General features: G+C 37.6%; 1 protein-coding gene across 3 annotated transcripts in view; it reads left to right on the forward strand.

The window, feature by feature from the left end:
* Nucleotides 1-19,712: 19,712 nt before the first annotated feature.
* Nucleotides 19,713-27,965, forward strand: part of WWP1 (WW domain containing E3 ubiquitin protein ligase 1) — a 56,179-nt gene continuing 47,926 nt past the window's right edge. Inside the window, exon 1 of one of the 3 annotated variants that reach the window (XM_053940841.1) lies at nt 19,713-19,834. The gene's annotated coding sequence lies outside the window, so the exon portion shown is untranslated. The remainder of the gene's footprint in view (nt 19,835-27,965) is intronic. The other 2 variants (XM_053940835.1, XM_053940864.1) reach the window with 2 other exon arrangements.

The raw sequence follows: 27,965 nt of genomic DNA on the forward strand, positions 1-27,965 counted from the left end.
AAGTTGTGTATAAGACAAGAATACAAGTCTTATTTCTATATCAAGGCATATATCTTTAGTAGATCCAGCAATTCAGAAAAAAAAAAAAAAAAAAAAAACCAACAAAAAAAGAATTTATTTCCGAGTCTAATCTGTGATCAGTGCTTTCATATACCACAAACTGTATCCCAAACTACTTCACAAGCTGCAATGGAGAAAGAAATAGAAAACATTGCCACAAATTTGTGGATTTTTCTATATTTGCATTAAAATGACATGAAATACTATATATGCATTTAAAAAACTGTTAGGAGCAGAAGAATAATAAAGTCAACTGGTCTGGGACACAGAAACATAATTAATGCAATTCAGCACATGAACATGAATTAATGCAATTCAGCACACAGTGCATGAATACTTTTTCTGTACTGATAAATCAGGCCTCCTTACTCGAACAAAACAAATGAGCTGACTTTCTGCCAAGAATTTTCTGAAGTGATTTGAAGGGGAAAGAATCTGCTCTCCACCCTAAATCATTCTGTGCCAGGGAAGATATGCAGCTGCTGTTGCTACAGTCTGGATCCTATTGGCAGAGAAAGAAGTGAGCAGGAATTGCAGCTTTCATGACTGTGTTGTCAGCAGAATTAGTCTTCAGACTATGGAAAGGACAGCATCAGTTTTGATTGATGCTTTTTTCAAAACAAATGTCTAGATATTTTCCAAATGAGGACAGCATGTAATAGACCTCAATTATATTTAATTCAAGGACAAGCAAGGTAGGACTTTAAACTTTTAACTCCTCAAAATCTATCTTTTTCTATAAATAATATATTTTACATTACTCCCTTGTTAGTAAAATAGTCTTCATGTTGGTGTATATATAAATATAAATCTATAAATATAGATATATAAAATAGAATTATAGAGTTTGCTGAGTTGGAAGGAACCCAATATAAAAAGGATATAAAGGCCATATATCATCTCCAACAAGACCTTATAGTGGATCATAGATCACGGAATCACTACCAAGGGCATCATTAACTTCTTGATGGTAATGTCAACCTATAACATAGGGGAACGGGAACCAGCCACTTTTCATCTTTTCCCTTTCATGTCTCAACAAGAACTTCTGTTCACACTCTTTAATGGCTAAGCCTATGCAGAGAAATTTGTTCAGTATGATTATGGTGACTGGGCCCCTTGGGCTACATCTTTAATGAGAGCTGGAGATCAGGACCAGGAACGAGTTCCTGGTGGGCTTTGAGAGCTGTGAATCTTTCCTTTCCATCTTTGCCTGAGCTGTAGCTCAGGCTTGATGTGCTTGCCATCTTCTTACAAACAGCTGGGCAGCACAGAACTGTGGATGGACCAGGCTGTGGTGTTCCAAGCACTTCCCAGGCCCAGTCCCTCCTTCCTGCATGAATTGCTGTGTTAGGTGCCTTGGCTAAGGACTGAAGATTTATAGGATGAATCTTATCAGCATGTGGTCATAAGACTTTTTCTGGACTCACAGTCAGCTGAGAATAGTAGAATCTCTTGTTCTGGTTTTGTCAATTCCAGCATGACTTTCAGGAAACACCAAAAACAATGCAGAGACAGCTGTCCAGTGTTTGGATTTGCATCAGATTTATAAAGCTATTATAATGAATATAACCATAATAGTTTAAACAAGAAAAAGGACGAAATCCATTGATTTGCTGGACAGCTAGACTGATTTACTGAGGAATGTGGAGAAATATGTAATATAAGTAATGGGAAAAAATACGTAATAAATGGCAATAATATATACCGGGCAGTTAAAACAGTTTACATGACACAAAACATCTTCTCAAACAAACATAAATTAATTCAATATGCTGGAATGTCTCCCAAATGACAAAGAAAAAATAAAAATGTGATTCAAGAAATAAAAAGACAAAGCTCTCAATGGGAAAAAAAAATTATATTTATGTCACACTGAGAAATATTTGACTATTAGAAATCCATATTCTACAATTATTTTAAGCATTATTTAAGAAAAATGTATTCTCTGGAAGTTACTGACATGTTCTAACCTGCTACTTATAAAATGTAACAGCAAATCAGACTGACTGGAAAGGAACAGGTAGAACTTTCAAGGTCATTGATAAGATAATAGCTGTATATATTTTTTCCAATCCAGAAAAAGTACACATTCTTATGTAATTAATATTATATTGAAAATGTATATACTCTTTTTACTTTGTGTCTCACTGCTTTCTGAAAGTTCTGCTTTGCAAATGATGCATACACACACACACACACACACACATATGCATGTGTCAACTACAGAATTTTCTACTGAGTCACATATCTGCTGTAAACTGAGAGCAACCATTGGGTAAGTCAATCTAGAACAATGTAAAAGTTGTTCCTTCACAACATCTTTTTTTACCAGTGAAAATTTGAAAAACAATTTAAGAATCAATAAACAAATCCATTGAGGCCAAATAAAGCATTGTAATAAATAAAATAATAATAAATTCATTGAGGCCAAATAAAGCAAACTCTTTTTGCATTTTCAACTAAACTGATTTAAACCATTTTCACCAAACCACACAGCACAAGAGGCAAATGAGAGCACTCAAATAATTACAAGCCTATCGGACCTATAAATTTAAGGTCATAAAAATTCTTTCTACATACAACGACGCTTCACCCAAGTTCAATTGAACCCCATAAAAGTGTTGCTTACTATTGACTATTAGCCAAAAAACCCAAACAAACTTGAAAATGGCAGAATATGAGGACAAATGCTGTCCCTTATCTGCACAAACCAAGAAACATAAAAATGGAGGTCACATATTCTCTGCCCTCAGTAGGGAAATAAAAAAATTCAATAGGTTGAAATCATGCTTTTAAAAATCTTTCCCCTCAACCAGACCTTTGCCAGAAATGGCTTCATAAAGTATATATATATATACATACACATTTTACCAAAAGACAGGATGGAACCATCATAACTGTTATAAAACCACAACCTGAGTATTTTGTCTATCATATGTTACATGAAGAGGGAATACTAACACTCTAACACTTTTGGAAATGTGCAGAGGCCAAGGAAGCCAAAATAAAACCAAAATAAAACAGATGATATTTATTTATAGCAAATATTAGGAATCTCATGGATGCACAAAAACCACAAATTCCAAATTAGTCTAAACAATATCTTGTAAAACATATTAAAAATATTTAAAATTGTTCTATGTCTCAAAAAACCAAAAACCAAAAAAAAAAAAAAAACCACCAAAAAAAACCAAACAAAAACAAAATAAAGGACTTAAGCATATAATGACATGCAGCAAAAGCTACTGTAGGTAATAGTCCTATAGGAATAAATGACAATGCTCCAATAGAATTCAGTGGGAGCAGGGTTAGAGCCTCCAGGTGAGTAAATGGCTTTATGGTTTACATGAAAAACCTGAATCTGTTCTTCAAACTGCTCAGTGTGGCAGTGTCCTGCAGCAGCCAGGATGCTGTGACAAATATTGTGCCAGGTAGTAACCAGCATGGTCACTGTGCCCAGCACAGGTCACAACAGACTGAGCAGCTGACTAAAAAAGATGGCATTTTCTTAGAACCCTTAGATGAATTCATGTTGATGACTCCTCATTGGCAGGAGACAATAGCTGAGCAGTTTTGCAAACATTATTATCACCACTTGCCTCTCTGGTGTCTACAATAGAGTGCTTCTGAGTGGGTGCACTTCAGATCCAGAGGTTTGATCATCTGACTAATTAAACAGACCTATTTAATTTAGTTTATGGGATCCAGCTGCATGTACACTCCTCATTTTGCTCAAATAAATATGCAGAAACCAAACAGGGAAAGCCACTGAAGCCAGGGAAAGCCACTGCTTTTAAAGTGCTACTAAAAGTGACTGCCTAAAATAATGTCATGACTTCCATATCAAAGTCTTATTTCTGTCATTCCAAAGAAAAGAGTCTGTCATTTAAAGGTATGAGCTTTAATATTTTTGTCTTAAAACCGGCAGTAACAGTTTACAACCTCCTCCACCACAGCAAGGCTGTCACTCTGAATGTCAGCATAGCACTGTAACTTTTTTCTTTTGCAGTTTTTAGATCACTCCTTGCTATTGAATCATGATAAATGATACAGTTTGTAATTTCATCTCTCAGGATTTGCCCTCACCAAAGCACAAGCCAAGTCTTGCACTAGAACAAACCCTTGCCAAAAGTATTAACTCACAAATCAAAATGCCAGCCTTTCCAACCAGTCCTACTCATTCTAACCCCACGTGCCCTACATACTATTTTATCTAAGTGTCTTGCAAGTCAAGTGTTTCATTGCAAAAGGCTTTGAGAAGTGTGGGCCAGACCTTGTACAAACATTCCATCTAGATGTCCAGTCTTATTATTGAAGTGGGTAGTGCCATATTTCTTGGAATTAACTATAAAAAAATAAAAGTTACTAAAACAGATCATAGTCATTTATTTAAAAAACTCCACAGTTCACATACTATGAACTCTACAGCCTCTTATAGATTTGAGACCTGGCAGGAAAAACAGGAACAGGAAAAACAGAAACAGTGAACAGGAAATCAAGAAACTAGCAAGTTCTTTCTTATCCTTATTGTTTAGGATGCAAGTTGCTGTATTTCATATCCACTGAAGTACTTTATGGATGACATATGCATTTTTAGGGGTGGGATATTTATATGTCTGCTAACTTAAGGACTGCATATAGGATTAATCTTAGAAGCTCCTTTAGAATTCCTCAGGACTTTCAACTCCAAAAGAAAATCACTACTATGAGAAATTCCATATTGTTCTTAAATATCACCCAAAGAATGGAATCAGACATTATTTGTTCCTACAGGGGACTTACACAGCACATATCACCTAGCAATCTATATTTCTAGGGCAGTACAGGCAGCAAATTACCATTTTATGAAAAATAACAGACTGCTTTTTATAATGGCAGCTCAGAACAATGCAGCTGCCTCATTTTTCAGTGTGAAATGCACAGATCTGGTTTAATATCCCAAAGTATTTTTGAGCAAAACCCCTATTGCAGAAGAGTTTACTGCAATTAGTTGTAACTATGGCTATATACTCTGGAAGGAGTGGGAACAGGAATTCAAAGTGGTGACAGCAACCACAAAGGTACAGGATCGATACATGTACAAACTTAATCAGCATTACCTTAATCATGGTTAGATTAGCTTTAGCTGGCTGCTGCTTTTTTTCAAATGTTGATATTGATAATATGGGGAATGAACCATCTGAGCAGAATGATAGAGGACAAAGTTGACCCAGATCTCTGCCTTGTTTCAGGTTTAAGCTATTGCAAGACTTTTTCTTAGCTTTGAGCTCTTAGGGAATAAAACTTATAATCCAGTTCCTAATAAACAATGAGCTTCTGAAATGCTGCAGACAAAACTTATTTACCAAACAATACTCAGTTGAATTCAAATGAAGTGATGACAATTGGAATGTAGACACTTTCAAATATGTCCTACTCCTCTATTTCACTTAAAAAATAGTTGAGATAAGTAAGAAATAGTTGAGATAAGTAAGTATGTAGGTGTGTTTTAACTGGTATTGCAATGCCTATAGGTCATAACCAAGATAATGAGTCCCTTCACCGACTATCAGAGCACACAGACTAAGAGTTAAAAACTGTCAGGTACACTGCACAGGTTGCCAATACATTAATCGGTGCTGTGTGGATAGCTTAAGCAAATCAAAATGTATCCTGCACTCAACTGAGCAAAGAGATACCTTGCTGATCAACAGCAAAAGCTAAGCTCAGAGCCCAGCTACTATACTTCTGAGGAGCATAAGTGGGCTATCCAATTCTGGAACAGAAGGCTGCTCCTAGGTGTAAATGCCAACAACTACATTAACTTATCAATTAAATACCTCAGCAGGGAGATCTTAGGATTGGTCTGTGCTGCCAGAGCCACTTCTTTATCTATAGCCAACAGTGAACAAGCTGAAATAGTTTTGGCTGTCTGATGAAAAACCCAAGCTCAATGAAACCAGCATAACTCAGAGGCATGAACTTGCAAGTCTGAGATATTGGAAACCAGATGCAAGTGAGCCCTGAAACCAATGCAGTTTAGGTCTCTAGAATTCTTGCAAATGTACACAGTGACTCTGCATGACAGGAAACAGCTTGAAGTTGCACCAGTTCCTGCTTTTAAGTGAGTTTAAGCAACTTATTCACTAATTTGTTCAGACTGAGACAATACTAGGCAAAAGGCAGAAATCCTGCAAGCCAATTGGAATATTTTAAAGTGAAATGACAGGTGAGTTTGGATATTTTGAAGAGTCTGAGGCAGAACAAAGCTTGTTTGGAGCAATTTTAGATTCACATGCTGCAAGCATGACAGAGTTATGTTTTCAGTGCCAAAGTCCTAATTGGTTTAAGGTCTATAAACAAAACAGAGTGGAAAAATATTAACACATTAGTGCTGGTGGATCAAAGAACAGAGACATTTCCGAAGGCCACTTCAGGAAGAGAGAAAACAAGTGCACATTTCTCAAGACTTGCCTCAGCATTTCCATAATGAAGTTCTTTTTAAAAGACTTATTTCCCAACAAACCTTACCAATAATGCATAGACCAACCCCCCACTGAGTGTAGATCAAATTATCATCAAAGATAACTACCCTGAACGGTAGTTCTTTTGTTGTGCTCAACTACCTAAACAAGCTGAGCCTCTCCTTGTAGATCACATTTTCTAGATGTCTGATAAAATCTGTTTGTTTGCTCTGGACTCTTTCCAATTAGTACATATCTTCTGAAGTGCACCAATTAAGATTAGTTTTGGGCATACCACCAGGCACATTAATGAGAATGATGATTACTAAAATCTCTCTCAAAACATTTCAGTTTGTGTACTTACAATGTACACAAATGAGCAGAAGGAAAAATAAATAAAACCTTTTGGAACTTTAATTCTCCCTAAAGAGTTCTGTCACCTACTCAAGGATGCTGGTAAACAAGGTCAGATCATTACTCAGACAGTATTTGAAGTTACAGAAAGAACAAATAACTGACATATTTTGGCATAGTCCCACAGCAACCAGAATGGGGACAATGATCTAATTCCACTGAAAGAAAAACAGTTAGACTGTCTGTCTCCACAGAATAAGAAATTCAGAAATATATAGACTGATACCAAAACCTGTCATAAACCTGAAAAATTAAAATTACTTAATTCAATGGTACTGTGACACCAGTTCTAAAGTGTCTAACTTTATAGTATTGCTTGAAGACAATACTGTATTTGTCTCAAGTAAAGTGTCTGAATTTGAGTAAAAAAAAAGAAGCTGTTTTTCAGAAGGAATCTGCTACCATATACAAGGGTAATGCTCGCTGCAATAGGATGATTTTTACAAGATAAGGAGTAGTGCAGACCAAGTCATATTTTGTCCAAGTGTGTTTGGGTGCAGTTTGTCCTTGGCTAAGAAAAATGATGCTCACACTCAGACCAGTGACTCTCTAACACAGTAGTTTAGGAATCCTAACATAACTAATATAAAAATTTAGGAAAAAATTATCTATCAGTTCCCTGTTAATAGGACCCACCAACTTCATACAAGTTTTGACAGTTTGAAATGGTAATGTATACATATTTACATATTTACATGTTTACATATTTATGTATTTACATATGTCTATATTTACATATTTATGTTGCAGGATACAGTTGCACTCATGCACAGTCAGGCATGGTCTTCTATTCTTAAGATAAAAAAATACTCAACAGAGACGAGATCATATCTCAGAAACAAGGCAAGATATCAATAACATTATTGCTAAGCTGGAAAATACCTTGTTCTCTGGCAAATACAATTTTCTGTTGAGATGAAACTTGTGAAGCAAAAGCCAAAACACTATTTGTCTTCTTAAAGCAATAGCAAAGACTGTTTACCTCCTCCCTAAAAAGGATATTCTTTTATCCATGGCCTACACAAAGACGAGTTATCATTATCAATAAGAAGAAATATATTTGGGGTTGTTTTTTGCCACACTAATACAATAATGTGTTCCCACTTTCTTTCAGGCTTCAAGCCACATGAAGTTAATCAATGACCTGTTTCCAAGCTGTAAGTGGAAACTATGGAAAATTAAATTTATCCTAATTTGGGCCCTTTCTGTCTCAAAGAGAGCACTGGGTAAAAGCAAACTTAGAAATGTATGCAACTCGTGGAAGATATAATACTTGATGTATTTCAACTTAATTAATCTTTCTGGCTTTGAAAGCCTTGTTGGCTTTTGAAAGCTAGATGCTCAGGAATTATACTACCTTGTCAGAGAACTGTATTAGTAAGAAAAAGTACTCTGGCAAAAGCACAGAAAGAAAAAAAATGGAATAAACTAATTTTGGGTTAAAGGAGTAATTAAAAAACAACCCAAGACACCATCGCTGCAAATCTTGGTATTTACATATAGAAGTCTTCATAAAATTGTTAACATTTTATGCCATCAAGTGGATTGCATACATCAGAGAAACTGCAACCAGTCAGTTTACTGGCCAGGTTTAAGTCAGTTCTTTTCCCCAATATGTGAAGGACTGAACTAAGTGGAAAAACATCCCTACATACTGACTTTGCCTGATCCACTTTACACTTGTACTACAATCTCCTAAGAGTGATTTTCAGAAGTTGGTGGTTTGATTTGGTTTGTTTTGTTTTGCTTTCTTTTGCTTTTAATCATGAGAGAAAAACAACAACAAGAACAACAACAACAATTTGTCGTTGAATTATATATGGCAGATTTTGCATTAAACCACACAGAAATACAATGTATTAAACTCAAGTAGACATTTCAGGCCAGCAGTACAGGAAAACATACCTTTCACAATCAAAGTACTGACAATGCTAAAGGTCAGAAGAGATTTTAATAACTGACCATCATGGGACATAGAGCCACTATCTAATTATGAAAAAAATTAAGCTCCTTCACAAAGATCATTTGACTTGAGTCTTCTGATTGAAGCCTGTCTAGCTTAGTCAGTTATGTTTGTTGCAATTAAAAAAAAATCACATTTACTGTAACTCAATTTTGTTACCAATTATTTATGTGCATATATTTCAGTATATTAAAAATGATAGTGAAACTTTAGAATCCATATATATCTACACATATATAAAATTTATGCTAGAACTGTATGTTCAAACTTCGCTTTTTGAAAGAAAATGCCTTCTCATTCCCATTAGAATGTAACTCAGATTGACTGAAAATGCAATTACAAGTTCTTAGTTGTTGTCCAAGTCTTGTGTTTGCTGTTTGGCCACTGTCAGTGCAGCAGATGCAGCTGCTGAAAAATAAAAGCAATACCTTGGAAACAGCAATGGCTAAGTATGTGGATCACTCTTGCACATAACATTTTAGGAAAAAAATCCAATTCTGTTCCTACCTAGAGGGTAATGTAATGGAACAAGGATACATTTCCATATATTTTCAGAAAGCTCAAACTGTTGTTTCGTATAAGTGAACTATTTCAGAATAATTTCTGCAGTATCTATGCCTCAGAAGAGATATTATTTTGCAGAAATATACACACTTTCTTCAGCTATTTTTACCATTTCTCTTTCAAATAGGTCTGATCTCAAACCTTCAGGAGTGTATAAAATGACTCAGATTCAAGGTGACTTACCATTAAAAAAATTACACATGCAAAATCATTTGAGTTCTCACTTTGTTGCTACATTAATATTTTATCCCTCCCATTTCATTGAGTTCCAATTTTGTTAGCTTTTGTTAACTAATTTTCTTTGCATTTTCATAAAATAAATAAGAAAATAAACTAGTATACCAAGAAAAATCAACAAAATTGTTCTGTGACTTTCCTCAATATGGCAAGACTAGCATGCTCCTTAACAAAGTTAGTGTGCTACATCGTGGGAAAGAGGAGAGAAAAATAAAATACTTATATTTGAGAAAGACAAGTTAACTCTCTCCTCCTAAATCGTGTTTTTATTCATAAAATCATCATTAGGGGACTTGCTATCTCATATTTTTATATTATTATAAATATTCAGAACAAGTTAAAATGTTTTAGCGCTTCCAAATAAACTGTTATTTTGCCTAAAGTATCCAGAAACTTCACTGGATATTGCTGGAAACCCATGTTTTTAATATTGTGCTGATTTAAATAGAATAATCAACTCTGTGAAAAGAACTACACCAGTCAATATACCTTTTTTTGCCTAGTAATTTTTTTTGAAACAGGGATGAAAACAAGTCATGTTTTTAGGGTTCCAAACCTTTTTTTTTGTAGGTAACACACCTGAAAAAGAACTATACTGGCGTGTATTTCATTGTTGTATGTTGCATATTGTTTCTCCCTCAGGAATAGCTGGAATTGTCAGCAGGAATAATAATGACAATGATAACAATAATGGTTATAATGATACCAATTTGTAATACATTAATATTCTGATTCTGTAATTTTAAAAAATCCATCATCCATCACGTTTCTCCTTTCAACCCTGCTTTCATTTCTCTCTCACCTACAATCCACTAAAGGTAAGAAAACTGATACACAGTACTATTTTATGAAAATAGGAACTATCCCAGAGGCCATATTCATAAAGGAGATGTTTTGTGCACAGTCAGTTCTGTAATTCATCAGTACTTGGTAGAAAGTCAAAGGAGAGTCCTACAGTTTACACACACAGATGTGCAAGATAAGACTCACCCTTTAAAAACACAACTGATTGGAACATATCTCCCACATATATCTTCCACATACCTTTGCCTGTAGGAATCTCTGCACGTGGAAATTCAGAACCAAGCCTCTTCTTCAAGGTCTTACATCAGACAGAGAAATAACTATGGAAAACCCTGTGTTTTCTAAACTAAAATTCATGGGCTTTTACTCATGGCAGAATCTCATTTCCCTCTGCAATACCTCAAACAGCTGAACAGGAAATACAGACATCGACGTAGTTACATTACATGTGATATTGCCAATATTTTAGTGACCATGTCACAAACTGGTCCACCAAAGCAACGGATATCATCTAATTGAAGGCAGAAGACCAAAAAGAGCACAAAAACAGCTCTACTTCAAACATGGCTTTTGTCACTCCATCAGATTTGTGCTAGAAGTTTTACGTATTAAGCTGAATGTGCAGGATGTAGAAGAAAAAGCAATGCATTTTTAAAGGCTTTTAAAGAGCAGCAGTACACTGATTTCTACAGTAAACATTGAAATGTTCTGTATTAATATTTAATTGGTTAAAACTCTCCTGTATAAGTCATAAGAAAAATGAAGTTTTAAAACCAAGAATTTAAAAATATTATTACTTCCATCTATGCCTAGAAGATTTTAAATAGCAGATTACATTTACATAAGTATAAATTTTATGTTTCATTTTAAAACATACAGCATGCACAAATTGCTAATGAAATTTTAAGAATGATCTGGCGACAATGTGTCGCAGCTGCATTAAAAGAGAATAATAAGGAAATCAAAAGTGGTAAAGTTAAACATTTCCTAGTTTATTTCCATTATCAGTTTAAACAGTCATGGAAGGAATGGTTTACCAAGATTGCCATGTTCTACCAAGGAGGTGCATTGTCCTAAAACTGAAATGCATTTAACTGCACTAAACACTGGGATTACTCATAAAGAAACCAACAATACTGTGCTCTTTCTTTATGAGTAATCCCAGTGTTTAATGCAGTTACCTGGCAAAAAAAGGACTTTTCCAAGCTGTTAAAATGCATGCATGAATTTATATTTTATTACTAGTATACATACAATACTGTGACCTAATTCTTATGTCCAGCTGAGAAAAAGAAGAGGGGATTTTCAGAGACAAAAAAAGTTCTAGGGCTTGAGAAACAAAAAAAAAGCCTGCAGGTAAGAATCCAAGAAAGATCAGAAAGGCAGGTCAGGAGAAAGATGAGGTTCAAGATCTTTGTTTTTCCTTAGAATAAAAGAAAGTCATGGCAAGAGTTCTGCACAGAATTTCAATAAGCACACAGTCTATATTAAAGGAGAGAACTCTCAGCTCTTAAATAAGCATGAACACTATACAAACCATTGTAATGTTAAGAAAAAGAATATATGGCTAAGTCTCAAAAATACAAATTTGAAGATTTCAATTTCTTAGTTTTTCTGATTAATGCTCAGAGAAGGTTCAACAAAAGACAAAAACAATTTGACTGGTTCACTTAGGCCATGCTCTGACAAAGGACAAACACAAATTACATTCACTTGATCATTTTCAGTTATGCAACCTAAATAGGGCAGTAAAGGAAAAAGGACATAGGGTTTTTTACAACAACCAAAACCTTGATTCTCTGACTGGGATCTCTAGATCACTACATTTCTCAACCTTTTCAACTGAAGGAGCACTTAACCTCTGTAAGCAAAACAAATTCAAAAGCCATCCTGTGCTTACTGTGCCAAAGTAGTCACAATGGCCTTCTTTTAGAGACAAGTAAAAATAAAAGGTGAAAAAAATTGACCTAATTTTCATTCTCCTCTTCCCTTCCGCTTATATATATGAGAGAATATGGCTGTGCAGGAATGTCTGGTTTTGACTTGCTTTTTTGAGCTCCCTTTTGATTTTTATTGACCATCAATTACCCACAGACTATGGGCTGCATAGCATTGCTTTAGGTAGTACTGCAATTAAATCACATCACCCAGTGAGCACTGGAACTAATGAAGCTTGGTCTCTTAAAGATTTGTTTTTCATGGTTGATTGACTTTGGTGCCTAAGAATGCAAACTCCAGCTGAAGCCTTCTCTTATGGTAGGCATTTATAAGGGTTGGCTGGTTTATTGTTTACTCTCTCCCTACTCCCCATTCTCCAGTGGTTAATAGTGTGCAATTTAATGATGTAGCTTTTCCTTTGTCTGCAGGCCTTCCAGGGAACATTTACAGAAGCTTTCTACTGTAATCTGCCACCTATTTTCTCAAGGAAAAAGAATTTATCAGATTTACTAGACATGTTTGAAGTTGGCCTGTGAACTCAAAAAAGTTATTATGGAGATTTAAAGGTAATTGCACAGACTTGGTAAACATGGATCTTCCTTCCATGTGAATTGAGGATAAAATAACTTGCCATACTCTGATTTTTTTTTTCCCAAAGTTCATTGAAAATTTATTGGTGAGAAAAAATACAAAATATTGCCACTGGAATATGAACAGGAGAAACCAAACTATTTGCCTTCCCTTATTTAAATGCCCTCCCAACTCATGCCTTCCAAACAACCCTATTCTCATCCATTCTCCACCTCAAGGTAAGCTGCTGTGCTCCCACACTCTTCTGTGACTACCACTTCCACTGGGACTGGAGTCCCTTATTCTCCATTATCTCTATACTCATCTCAGGCACCTAAGCCACATTCAGCTTACTCAATATTAGTGCTCAACCTCAACCCCGCTTCCAAGCCAGGAGGGCAGACATACTCCAAAAAAGTAACCCAGTACACAACAAGAGACTTCTAACAGTGGCTCAACATTTATCTGCTACAATTTCAAGACAGAAGTGAATTTACATTAATACATTTCAAGCTATTGTCAATGGGAAAACAGTACTTGATTGAAATATAATTACATTTTAGTAATCTTTCAAATACATTACAATATGTTGACATAAAATCAAATGTTTCTGATTTTAGAGAACACCGTGCAGCACCAGACTTAAAAGAAATTACAACACAATCTCATTAGAATATAAAATGAGATGTATTGGTTTGTAAATTTCCCCCCCATACCCCCAAAATAAATCCAGCATTCTGTGCTGCTAAGAGAGAGCACAGAAACAACAACCCTTTGACAAGTTGTTTTCATAGTTTTTTAGGATTTGGCACATAAACCTCTAGACTTACAAGAAAAAAGCAATCAATTGATTGCTGATTCACTGATGCCTCAATGATGATTAACAGATCTGAAAGCTATTGATATATTGATATTGACAGTATCAAGGTATTGAAATAACTGTATACGTGAACACATTTTGGAAGACATTTGTACAAAAAAAAAACCAAACATTTTTTGGAACTGTAGAGAAAAATCAATGAGTTTTAACCCCTCAATAATTAATTAAGTCCTTAAAAATTTAAAACTTTTGAATTAATAATTTTTGGTCTTGGAAAATTGTGTAGGGAGAAGAATCTCCTTGTAATTCCAAATTTGTAGACAAAGAAACTAATATTGTCTAAATCCAGAGGCAAGCAATTTTATTGATTTATACTAACTGGAGTCAAGTCTTTGCAATTTTTCATTTGAATTTCTTCACAATACTGCTTTAAAGACCTACTCATTTTAATACAATCAGACACCAAGCTGTTGTGAGGAATCAAGTTAAATTAAGTGTACCCAAGGTGATTACACTTATATGTTATTTACACTACTACATATACAAAACCCTTATATTACAAACTCGAATATGATTGTGCCAAATATTGCACACATAATAGCAGAATCCATATTTCACACCTTAAATGAGGAGCAACATATGCATACCTCTGACAGATGGAAGGAAATAAATAAATAAGACTAAATAATTGGATGGTGCAGTAACCAAGTTCCTTAACCATTGTGAAACTGGAGACTTTTAATTATATACAGTAAAAAGTGACTAAAGCAGGATTCTACTCTAAGTGCAACATCAAAAAAAAACCACAAAACAACATAGGGACAAACCCATATCCCTTACTTACCATATAAATAAGATATTTTGTAAGGACAATACATGTTTAAGGTATAAAATTACAGACAAAAGCATGTATGTAAGTCAAACATACACATAACTATAGTCATTCTGCTTTCCGAATATAACACCCATGGAATCTGGGAGAGCAATATGAGAAGACTCTGACCGAATGCCAAAAGTGCAGACATTCAGTTTTTATAGGGAGTGTTTATTGTCCTGGAACAGGAGCCAATATTGTGCATTGAAAAACCATTGATTAAAATGTCTGAACACTGTTGGGAAGCAGAACCAGAAACTGCTGCTCTCAGAAACAGAGCTGCTCTAGCTCATGCTCCCTAGCTGCTGAGTTGTCCGGCATTACCCTGCTGCACTACTTCAGTGTGCCTCTGCAAAGCTCCATAAAGCTGGCACAGGAAGGATAATCCTGGTCCCAAATCAGACAGCACTAATTGGTCACAGCCTGACTTGAAAAGAGAGATTGGTTTGAGTTTAGGAGGGCACAGAACACATATTGTTTTAGGTTCTGAGTTCTCCAGCCATGACACTCTAATGCCTAGTGATCACTGCTACCATGTTTCTCCCTGCTTCTGTCTTCACTGTAACTTCTGTACTCTGTATTGATTTCAGATCTTTTCTGTACTGGATACACCTTTAACCACACTTCCCTGATTTACCCTTCCATGGATCTTAGGGGACATATTACCCACCACCTGGACCCCAAACAAATTAGACATAAGCCAAGCAGTATTTTTTTTACTGCAATGAAGACATCAGGTGCCTGTTGCCAATGCCTACAGACACTGAGTACATCCACTGGCAGACTTGGGTGACTACATCTACAGGGTTTTGTAGCTGTGCTCTTGAAGGTAAAATTTATGTTTTATCTAAACCACAATTCAGGTGCCTAAATGCTTTTTTGAATATGGTCCAAAGAAACTTGTCCAAATTTTTTCTTACGCTGCATAAGTTTTGTAATAATAAATCTCCATGTAAAAACCCAAAAAAACCTCAACAATAACCAAGGACATTTTCCCTCTACTCTCATTAGATACATCCCCCTCCGACATTTGGAAATTAGGGCTGAATAAGCAATCAATATAACCATTTGCATTTAAGACTTGTATTATAAAACTTTGCTCATTTCAAATAGAAACAACACCAACTAGTTTTGTGTGCCTTTGCTCAGGTGAAATCAGCTTTCATTGGAGTCTATTAACAGCAGAAATATTTGGTTTCAGCCTCATGTTTTACTACTGCGTTACTGTTAAGGAAGTTGGAACATTACATTTACACTTTTCTACAAAAGTTTTTAAACTATTCTGCAACATTCAGGGATTTTAGTTTAACACAAAGCTATTGTAAAATGTTAGAGAAATCAAAGACAAACAGAAATGCAAATAGATGGTATTGTACAGTAATTTTATGGGCTGAGAAAGCCATTAATTTGCAATTGTACTGGTTTACTGCCTATTGAGGTCTACAAGAGTTCTCCAGAAGTATAAATTAAGCAAAACTACTGTCACTCAGACTTTCCAATTAAAGGCTAGCAGAGCCTGCTACTACTCCTGTTTGTGCAGCTACAACAGAGAAAGAATTAGTGAAAAGGTAAGATATTATTCCAGCCACTGGATACACTCTAGTGTAGATATTGCAATAGCCTGTCTGAAAATCCATGCTTATCAAATGTACATTGTTCAAGTATGCCAGAGAAGATCTATCAAAATCTGAGGATAAACCCAGTATATTCTGGAGTCTGTTTTATAGAGATCTGGTCTGAATCCAAGTTCTCCAAAACTCTCGTTACTTTGTAAAGAGTAAAGGGAAAAAAAAAAAAAAGTCAGAAATACACAAGGAGATGCTGTTAAAATCTTTCACTAGTATCATAAATTACTATCCCAGGAATATTGTGTATAGAAGGTACTCTTATATTTATTGAAATCTTCATGCAGACCCCTCTTGAAAAATTCCAGCTTTGGTTGATTTGTTTTGGTAAGTTTAGTGGCTTATCAATCCTTACCTGAGGGTACCTGAGGTTAACTTTTCTAAAGGGATAGTGAAGGGGTTAATAAAAACTCTGTATTTCACTCTACAAAGAGCAAAGCTTTAAGGTAAGAAGGATACCAGACCTGCATTAATTCCTGCTAGCCTTCAGCACTGTATGATAGAGTCTGTAATCTTGTCTGGCCAAAACAAAGAAGAAAACAAACAAACAAACAAAGGCGCTTATCTGCAAAATGAAGACCACTGTATTTGCACTTTCTCAGGTATAAGTATGCACATAACTCTGTAACTTGAATGTTGTCAGCAAGTTGTCAATGCATGGCTTTTAACCATTAAGTATTTAATACTATCAGGGGACTGGAACGTGAGGCGGCTCTTCTATGAAGACAGGCTGAGAGCATAGGCATTGCTCAGCCTGGAGAACAGAAGGCTCTTGGGAGACCTTATAGCACCTTCTAGTCCCTAAAGAGGCCTACAAGAAAACCAGAGAGGGACTTTTTACCATGTAGATGTAGAGACAGGACAATAGGGAATAGCTTTAGGCTGAAGGATGGTAGGTTTAGATTCGATATTAGGAAGAAATTCTTTACTGTGAGGGTGGTGAGACACTGGAACATGTTGGCTAGAGAAGTTGTGGATGCCCCATCCCTGAAGTGTTCAAGGACAGGTCGGATGGGGCTCTAAGTAAAACCTGGTCTAGTGGAAGGTGTCCCTGCTCATAGCAGGGAAGGTGGGGAACTGGATGAACTTAAAAGGGGCTTTTCAAACTAAACCATTCTATGATTTTATATTTCCATTACCTACTATTCTAAATGTAGTAAGAAATATTGAAGAGGTTTTATAAGACATTTAAAACCAAACTTGTGGCATTAACAAACTTGCAACATTTTGCATTCATTAGGGTATCAAATGTCTTTTAAGATGGAATGTCACTTGGAATGTCACTGTTCCCCAGAGTGAGACAAATATATGACAAAAATTGTTTTGAAACAGGGAGGAGGGAAGCCAGAGAAGCCCGTAACTTGTCTACAGAGTAATAAGTAACTACACACTTTTCATACTTCATAAAGTGAGAAAGAAAACTTTGAAATTTTACACATATACTAAGAAGTAATGCTCATACTTTCTATGAAGTATCAGCATCAGATTACTCATAATAGTAACAAGCAAAGTTTGGTAGAAGAGAAATTACCATCTTCTGCAAAGACCAGAGATAGAATGTTGCCATGTACACCTTCACCCACCCTTTGCAGCTGGGAATATAATGCTACATCCATTTCAATTAGATTGCTTTACACTAGAAAAACAACCAACCAGGAAAGTGAGATGGAGCTTATTACCACACTCTGGAAGTGCTACCAAAATATTGTAAAACTGGGTCCTTGTAGTAAGCAAGTTCCTCATTTTGGACAATCTCAGAACTAAAGAGGGACTCTAGTTTTCTTTAAATGTAAGTTCTAATTGATGTAGAGAAAATAGTATATGCTGAATTCTGTAAATCAGATGGATTAACTTGGTTAGCTTGCAATTAGCAACTAGGTTGCTAACTGCATACAGCTCATCTTACTGCCCATGCCAGATTTTGTGAGTGTAGAGCCCATATATTCTATTACATTTGCTGTGTACAGAAGCTCAAGCCACCACAGTTTTCAGTCACTTGTATTACCAGTCAAGAGAAGACCAGTATTTTTTATTCTAGAATACTCTAAGATACTTTTAAAGCCGAACTGTAAATACTGTTTCCTTTGCAAACTCTACTTGGAAACTTTGTTTTCCTGTAGATTTTCTAAGAAGAATGAATAGGTTGGAAAGTAGTACTTTTGAGAGCATTCCTTTTATTTCCTGAAGGAATTTACATGCCCAAATCAGATTGCTGGCCCCCATGTTGTTTTTTAAGAATAATGAAATACCAGACGTTGCTCAAAGTTGCTTCAGGGTCTCATACTGTAAGCTTTTGTTCCTTTCAATTAACAGTAGTGCTGGACTTTCTGGGAGAACCACTCAAAGGCCTTGTTTATTCCCGAAAGTTCGTGCTACTGCCTCCACAGCGTTATGTTGTACGGTACGAAGACAAAGCCTCATTAGTCTTCAATGTAAGACACAACTTCAGCTCCACATACTTGTGCATGTAACTACTTTTGGGTTTGTAAATCCGCAGGGGAGGCCTGTGGCTCCTGCCAGGGGAAAGCCGGCCCCGCGCCCACGGCGGGGCTGTCGGAGGTGCCGCCGGGCGGCCGGTGTCTCGCCCCGCAGAGGGGCGGCTCTGCGCCGCTGCCGAGGGCTGCGCGGAGCTGCTCTCCCCTGCCTACATCCGTCCGCCCCAGAACGGGAAGGGCTGCGTTACTCAGAGAAGGAGAAGAGGTTCCGCGGTGGAGGACGGGGACCGGCCAGCGGCATCGCGCCGCTCCTGTCACGGCGGCGGCAGAGGCTCCCGGCGGGGCGCAGCAGCCCGCCCTGCCGGCACGGCCGGGGAGGGAGGGCGGGAGGCGGCGGAGGAGACACCCCCCGCCTTTATCGCTCGCACCGCACCGGGGTGTGCTGGCTCTCGGCGCCGCAGAGGAGCCTTGCTGGGGGACAGCGACTTGCAGAAGCCCTTTTTATCCTGCCCCACCAGGCTCTGTTCCGCGGACCGTGCCCCGGGGACTGCAGCCCGGCCCCGCCTCCCCCGAAGTAGATTCCGTGCTCTCGGCTCTTCTCCCCGCCGCGGCGCCCGACTTGGTTCAGCCCGGGGCAGGCGCTAGGAATAAGCCCTGTCCCCTTTGAAGAGCCTCGGTTCAGGCTCGCTTCTTCCCTCCCACCGCCGCTGCGCACTGCTCGGTCCCGACTGGGCCCTCCCGCCGGGGCGGCTCCAGCGGCTCCGGCTCCAGCTCCACAAGTTCCTGCTGCCCGTGCCCCGGGCGCGCGCACGAGGCTGGCCCGGCCGTCGGGGGCGCCCGGCGGGAGCAGCGGGAGCGGCAGCGGGAGCGGCGGGAGCGGTGCCGGGAGGGGCGGGAGGAGGGCTGTTGTGCGGGAGCCGCCGATGCCGCTGTGAGATGGCATCATTCTGCGCGGCGGCGGCGGCGGAGCGCGGCGCGGAGGGGTGAGGAGCCGCCGCGGCGGCGAGGAAGCGAAGAAGAAGAAGAAGAGAAAGGTGGAAGGAAGGAGAAGGAGGCGGCAGCGGCTGTGAGGCTGCGAGCCACGGTAAGGGCACAAAACAGGCTGTGCCGCAGCCGCTTTGGTTTGCGGTCTGGCCGTCAGAAACACGGCTGCCGTCCTCGCCGCCGCTCGGCCGTGGGCAGCCAGGGTGGTGGGCGCCGGACGGGTGCGATCTGCCCCTGTCACCGAGGGGCGGGGAGGAGGGGAATGGGCGTGGGGGCTAAAATGGCGAAGGGAGCTGTAGTGAGGTCTCGGTCTCTCCTTTCCGGCACTTCTACTCGTCGCACCCCTCGGGCTCTACTGGCGGGGGGCGGTGGCTGTTGCTTCTCCCCTCCCGATGCCCCACATGGTGTTCGGAGAATTGCTGCTTCCCTGCCGTCTCCCACTCTGGCTCGCGTCTGGACAGGGCTGAGGGCCTCTGAGCCCGCACCTGGCGAGGGGAGGGAGGGTCGGGGCTATGGTGAGCCTGTGTCTCTGTGGGGCCGGGGGAGAGGGAGGGGGAGTTTCGCCGGTGTCCGGTGTCAGGCGAATAACCTTGTTTATTCCCGTCTACGGCCTTTGCGAGGGTGACTGCGGGCTGAGTCGTGACCTGTGTCAACGCTGAGTGGATTGCGAGAGGCTTTAGTGGCCAGGAGTCAGTGAGGCAGCTCCACGGCCAGCCCTGGCTTGCTTATGTGCGGGGTGAAAGCAGAGGAGAAGGATATTGTTACGTTTATGTTCACCTTCCTTTGGTGGGGCCGGGGAGGGAGGAGGTGAGGAGCCGTGTCCCCTCCTCGCTGCGCCGCTGTCGTCCCTCACGGTGCCAGGCACAGGGAACACGAGGTGTTCTCGCTCAGCGCTCAGGTTATAGGTGTCTGCTCGTCTCTCGGGGTCCCTGTGATGGGAGTTTGCCTGAGCAGACTGTGTGAATTGAAGACCTCAAAAGACCTGTTTGTGTCGTTTGTCTTTGTTTATGTTGTTGCAAAACGTTACAACTCAGTGTGTTTATTTACTTGATTTTATTTGTAGTTGTCTTATTTTTGGAATTATACCAATTCTCATCCCAGTTTAACTAGGATGATCTAGTTCTGCTTCCAGATCTATAAATGTTTAAACTGTACATCAAAGAGAGAAAAGGCCTTAACACCATCTAATCATTTTAATGGGAGTTCTTCGATGTTTGGGTGAAACTGTAAAAAAAGGTTGCATTTTTATAGGGCAGCTATATCGTACACAAAGTAATCATGATGCTGTGCATTGAAAAAAACTCAGGTTATGCAAGTTTACTGGTTTACTATGAGATGCAATCACTGACTGCAGGTACCTGGGTTATATGGTCATACCTGTAAAAGACAGTATGATCTTCATAGTAATAAGTCTCCTCTTAAAATTGGTATACTGGATTAATCTCTGCAATATAGAAACAAAGGGACTAATTTTGACTGTGATAATGCTTTACTAACTTTAACTGGTTGTATATTTTAAAAAAAAAATTCTATACTGCCTTATCTGAGTCTGTGTTGGTCCAAGTCTAAACTGAATAACTATTTCTGGTCGATTTGAATACTAATAAAGATTAAATAAATTTACTTAGAGAAGAAAATCTGAGAATTTTTCATCCTTTTGAGAAAAATTTTATAGCTGCAAAAGCACAATTTACTTGGATTCATGACAAAGATGCTTTCAAATGGGACAACTAGAAATACTTTTGGTTGATGCTGCTTGTGAACTTGTGGGTTTAGAATCCCTTTATCACCTCTTCAGTGTGGATTTTGAGATATATTTTAAAGGTCTAGTCCTGTAAGTGTTTCTAGATTGAGCAGCTTAGTACTATCTGTGGGCTTTCCCCAATGACATTGTAGAATAATTCCCTTAAATACAAAATTATACTTGAAAGCTTGAGAGCTTTGGGACCGATTTATTCTCTTGGTACGGGACACTTCGTTACCAAAAGAATAAGGATTATTTTTGTTTGTAAAATAGTTTTTGTTTGTTGCTAAATATCAGTGAAAAAAAAAAACACTGTAAGTCAGTAAGTATGTTTTTGTTAAAGGGTTTTCAATAAAGTTTAAATAATCATTTTGCCTACAAGTGCTTCTTAAATCACAGGAATACTGATGGAGTTCAAAGCCAACCCCTTTTCTTGAGTCTGTGGAACCCTTGGAAGGAGAAATGTCTGCTAGTTTTACTGCTTTTCATCTTCTTTTTTATCTTTCAGTATGAAGTTGGAAATTTTGATAAGTTGGAATTTTACCCACTTCCCTGTTGTTTTTCATGAAAGAATGTGTGTGGAGAAAGAGATTCTTTCTGGGTTTTGGACAGGAAAATCAGGAGTAAGGATCTACAACAGGGAGTTGGTATCACATTCAATTTTTTCGTACTTCGTACTTATGCCATTAAAACATTAGACACCTATAAACTAAGGTGCCATGGTTGGAAATATCATGACCTAAGCAATGTCTGTTAATTGGAAATGGCTTCTCTTTATGCACTTAAAGCAAATATCCATTGTTAGCTTAAAAAAAAAAAATCCTGCAACCTAAATCCCCCACAAAAACCCACAAGTTCATTTTAGAATTGAGTTGAGATAATGAAGTGTGAAGGCTAGGTGAGGTAATGAATGGAGTGATAACCAAAATAAGTGCTTGCTGCAAGCTGTCTTTAAGTGATTCTTGTAAATTACTTTTTGCTGTGTTAAAAAGACTGTTCCAAAGGACGGAAAAGGAGTGAAGCTACTGATAAAAATGTCCTATCTTTTTTAGGCAAGCCTTGTACTGCACTTGACTGGTTCTGCAGAGTGTAACATTCACCTGAATTAAAAAAAAAAAAAAACAAAAAAAAACAACTCTTCTGGCTCTGCCAGAAAATCAGTTGCATAGTGACTCAAAATCAGAAAAGCTGCTCCAGTGTGCCTGTAATAAAGTATGTAAACCGGGGCAGGATTCCCCAGTTTCTATGGTAGTGTCATATTAGCAAAAATCCTGTTATTTTTCCTGTCCTTGCGAAACTTGTAAACCAGAACTGCTGAACTCTTCCTTTGAATTCTGAGTTATGCAATACATAGTGACACTCTTCTATATTCTTAGGTCTGTGTCCCAATGCTGGCAGTAAGAGCTGGTTACATCCAGGTCCTTCTTTCAAAGTTTGTTGCCATTGCATTAGTACTTTCTTTGTTGGTGTTCATTCAGATTTACTGTAGTATGCTGGAGTTCTTCTGTGATTACATAAGTAAGCCATAGGTAAGGATCATTGGAAATACTGGAGGTGTCACCACTGTTTTCTTGAAGAACAGTAATATAGCTGGAAAGAGAAATCTCTACTTATCAGCAGGAGTTGGGAGTGTCCAGAAGAGGCATTCCAAAGGCTTGTAAAAAAGAAGTCTTAAGAGAGGTGCATCTTCTTTCCCCCCTGCCCTGCCACTCTCCCCTGTAGAACACTGACATGGCACAGTTTTTGCTGAAATTTACTATGATACCTTTTAGAGAGAGTAAGAGGGAGTTTTTAGTTTTAATTGCTTTTTGTACGTGAAAAACTCTTAATTACTGCTGCTTGCGATATGTATGTGCTGTGTTTGAGGACCTGCTAGTTCAATCAGAAGCGTATTTAAGTTTAGCTCTGTTTTCCAAGTGTAGTGTTGCTTTAGAGAGAAACACTGGAGATTCCAGGGAAGCCGTCAGCTGTCAGAGTGGTTATAGGATGTCAGAATTGTTTACAGGGGAGAGTGCTAGTTTTTTTTTTTTTTTTTTTTTTTTAATTTCTTAGCATTGCAGGGAAAGTATATCAGGAAAACATTTTAGGTTGCTTTTACATATAGGTCTACTAATTATTGCACATATAGTAAGAAGCAATTAGTCATTGCAGGTTTACAGGACTGTTCTGCTGTAGTTCTGTAGCAACCTATGTATGACAAAGAAACAAATATATTTTGATTCCCTCTCCCTTCAGTCAGTGTTGAGGACTGTGTAAATTGTTAATCTAATGTACAGTTCGATAATTCAGTACTATTAAAAAAATCACTTTTAAAATCTTGTTAAAAGAGAGTATGGCTTTGGATTTAACTTATAAATTCTCTGGATTTTGAAGAGTCAACTGAAATTTACTGAGCTGGTTGTGTTACTTTATAATGGCTTTTGACTAAAATAAAGTCATCAATAAAATTGGAGTGAAGCATGTGTTTAACAAAGCAGATTACGTTCTTCGGTTTTTATTAAGCACCATTTTTCTTTCCATTGGTTTATCTTAGATATGCCTATGTTCTGCTTTAGATGGCTAGCATCTGAACATACTTAAATGTAAGCAGTTCAAAACCTGAATACTTTTTTCCCAATAAAATTACCTGTTACACAATAGGACAATCTCTTGATTTGTCTTATGTGTAAATAAATGGCATTGAGAATGCAAATGCATATTAGTAACTGACCACTCAAGTAGTTCAAACAGCATAGAATTACTCCCATCTCCTTCGATTCCATTAGGATTTTAAGCTTATTTTGCAGGATGTTGTCTTGAAGATAGACGAAAGCAATTAAAAAACTGATGAGAAGAGGAAGTCGGATTCTAAAGATAAGCAGCAAAATAATTCTTGTTTATGCATTTAAGTGTCTTCACCTTGCAGCCTGAAGTGGGCAGAGGAGAGCTCCCTTCTGTGCTGCTGTGAGCACAGAGAGCAGTAAACAGGATACTCTGCACACATTTCTCATTACTGGGGTTTTTAACCCAGATCTTTTGCTATAAGATCTGAATGGAGCTGGAGGTTATCAGAAGAATCCTTTCAAAAAGGAAGCAACTAAAAACTTTTATTTGTTCCTCATATAGATGGGTGAAAAATACAAGAGGACTTTGGATTGTATGTGCATTTCAAGGTAGCCAGAAGTTTCTCAGTATAAATCAAATCAAATAGGTTGTAGTTTTAGAATGGGCTAAAGTAAACAGGAACGATAAAGTTGATAATCTGTAAAATAGCACAATATGGTTTGGCATCAGAATTGAAAAAATAACACATATCCAGTTTTGAAACATAGTGCTGTGGTAGTTCTTGAGAAATTCAGAAAAACTTTTGTTTGTTTTTTTATAAGGATGAAGTAAAACTGCTGAACAGATCATGATATCTTAGTCTTGAAAGCTGACCTTGTTTTTATTAACTGGTGTACCAAATTACATACACAATTCTCTTTTGTATTTCCTAGCATCTGTGATGACATAAAATTATGTTTGTAAATATAACAATTAAAAAGCAAAATAAAATATAAGAGGAAAGCTCAATAGAAGATGAATAGTAATATGATTGGAAAACTTCCCTTTTCTCCTCAGGTTAGAAGTGTGGAAGCTGCTTCTTCTTAAATTTCAGTTCCCTTTTTTCCTGCATTCTTGGCACAATTTATTTTTCACTTCCAGCTATCTTTGTACAGTGTTATCTTTTTAAAAAACTATCACTTTTCTTACTTAGTAGCTGAAAAGATTCTGAGCTTAAAAAAAAAAAAAAAGAAAGAAAAAGCAGATGTATTTTGACTTCAAGATGCCAGTTACAAGGACAGGAAAAAATGAGTTACTATTGAAAATCTAGTGGAAGACTGATATCTGTATGTCATTCCAAAATAAAATAAATCCCTGGCTGAATGTCTTGCAAGAGATTGCTGAGAAAATGTTGTCATGGGATAGTGAATTAAGCTGCATTTTTAAGGGAGTAGCTATGGGAAAGAAAACTATTTGGAATCTTAGTTCATAACATGAAAAGTCTTCTAATGAACTGACAAAATCTTTAGGTAGTGAAATTATTTATTGAGTAGTGAAAGTTGAACCTTCAGATGGAAATAACAGTGGGTAGTATAATATTTGGTGATAGGTACATTTTTTGTGTTAACGTAGAAGACCTAATGTGTGTTGGGAAGAGCAGCTACAACTATTCCTCAAAATGAGGTGTAATGAAGTATTTGGTAACAAAACCAAACATAGTTAAGAAATGTTTTACAGAAATGTCCCATCAGGAATGGAGTAAAAATCTAAATGTTGGAATGTGTTCAGAATATAACATATATGAGCTTACACGCTATTTTTATATTACTTACATAAGCGTATTTGTTACTATTCTATAGAAAATGGTTTTGGGAATCTGCTCGATATTTTACAAATGAACTGTTGGGTTTCTTTGATGTTTGTATTCAGTGTTTGATCAGGAAAATATAACTGATTGAGAGAAAACTGTCGGAGTAGTACAGCTTCTGTGCAAATAAAATGAAAAATGTTGTTAATTTTTAGTATTAAAAAAAAAAGTGAAGAGAGGCCTCTATCAGAGGCCCACAGAACCCTAAATATTAAATATATTAAATATAGCTTTCAGCCCATGCTTTTAATCCTGTGTCATGCAACTAAACAAAGAGGTGTTAGAGCACACTTTGAAAAGTTGTGGAGGGTAGTCTATCAAGAAGTAATTCTTACACAGTTTGGTTGAGATTGACTGATGTATGATTCAAAATAAGGAATAAACAGATAAGGAGAAAATCCATTGTTAAGAAATAGGGATTTTAATAAAAAAAGACCATATAGATTGTACTTTAGTACATAAACTAAATGCATTTTAAAATACTTTCAAAGAGCAAGTTAGTCTAGACTGCCCACTGTAGCCTTTTTTTTTTTTTTTTTTTGTTACAGTTTGTTTATGTTTTGTTTTGGTTTTTTTTTGAATATAACTGTCAGGGACAGCCTACTTTTGGAGTTGGTTGCTGTTCTTGTCTCTTTTGTATAAATCTATCATGCTGGTTGCTTCAGTTTCAAAGCTTTAAAGGCTATAAGAAATCAAAAATGATTAAATAAATCTTTATTAGCAGAGACATATACTTTGGGCTTATTTTCCTGCATATTTGGACATCTTGTATTTCAGTCCCTCCCTTATAACAGAGGGGAACTAAGAACATTTTTCCAGATGTTTAGTGACACTCCACAGCTTAAAAACTGGTGTTTCTAAAGGTTGATATAGAAGATGTAGGAATAGACTAAAGAATAAAACAATGTCATCATGTCACTGTTTCTGTGCACAGTGCATTCCTAGCTTGAATGAATGCTTTGTGTATTTGTTCAACTTTTCCATGTTCTGCCCTGTCTTGAAAGCTCTACAATACAACTGGGGAAGGCACAAGAAAAGACAGCAAGAGGAGGAGAGATTCATACGGATGAAGACTTAGAGAATGACTAAGCATTTTTAATGCTCTTTAGGCCTGTGTGTTGACCATATCCTGCAAATGTATATTTTGTGGGTAAAGGATGATGGAGATGCTTGTCTTTCCTTTAATATCAACCCTCACAAGTCCCTTGAAAATCAACCTGAATTAGGGAATAACTTTGGCATCCTTCAGTGGGAAGCTGGTCTTTTCTGTGCACTTCTTGTAGCCACCTGGTTTCAAGGCAGTTTTGTTCTCAAGAATAAGCTGTTAATCATTTTAAGTTTTATACCTTAGACTTCAGCTTTTCTCTAGAAAGGATACTGACCTTCATGAGAGTGTGTTTTCATTCACTGTTCCTTTTGTAATGATGTGTTAAACTTAATATGCAGGGTATTATTGTGGTTCAGTATTGGCCCTCGAGAAGTCAAACTTTGGGCCCTTCTGGTAAAACCTCTGTTTTATTAATTTTCTTGTTCTCAACTTGTGATTTTTTTTTTTGTAGTTAAATTTTGGAATCAGATTAACTCAGACTAAAATTGGATTGGAAAATAATTAGCAGAAACAGGCAACTCTTTGTTTTAAGACGTGAGAATTATTCATCAGCTTAAAGCCTTGGTAAGGATCAGGTTGAGTTCTCTAGCACTGTAGAGACGGAAGGGCTATTTTTGAAAAGTAAATGCTTGGCTGAATGCTCTCAGGTAGCACTAGGTAAGATTAGTGCAGTCTGTGACTGGAAGTAGGGCAGACATGTTTTAGTGTTTTAACACTGTTGAGATTGACAGCTGGAAAGAGCCTTGCATAGCACTTTTAAAAAATCAAATATTCAGAGAAAAGAGAGTGAGAACAGGCAGTGAATTCTACTTATACCTCTTTGAGCTATTTTTTGAGATAAAGTTACTGGTGAGAGGTGGATCGCATCAAATGAAGTACTGACAAAAATTGTGCAAAACCCTTTCTGCCACTTTCTCATAACACTAAGTAGGCTTCTCTTCCCCTCTTTGAATTGCTGTTTTTTTGTGACTTACCAAAACAATGGGGAG

This window comes from Vidua chalybeata, chromosome 1 (genome assembly GCF_026979565.1).
Source record: "Vidua chalybeata isolate OUT-0048 chromosome 1, bVidCha1 merged haplotype, whole genome shotgun sequence".
NCBI lineage: Eukaryota > Metazoa > Chordata > Aves > Passeriformes > Viduidae > Vidua > Vidua chalybeata.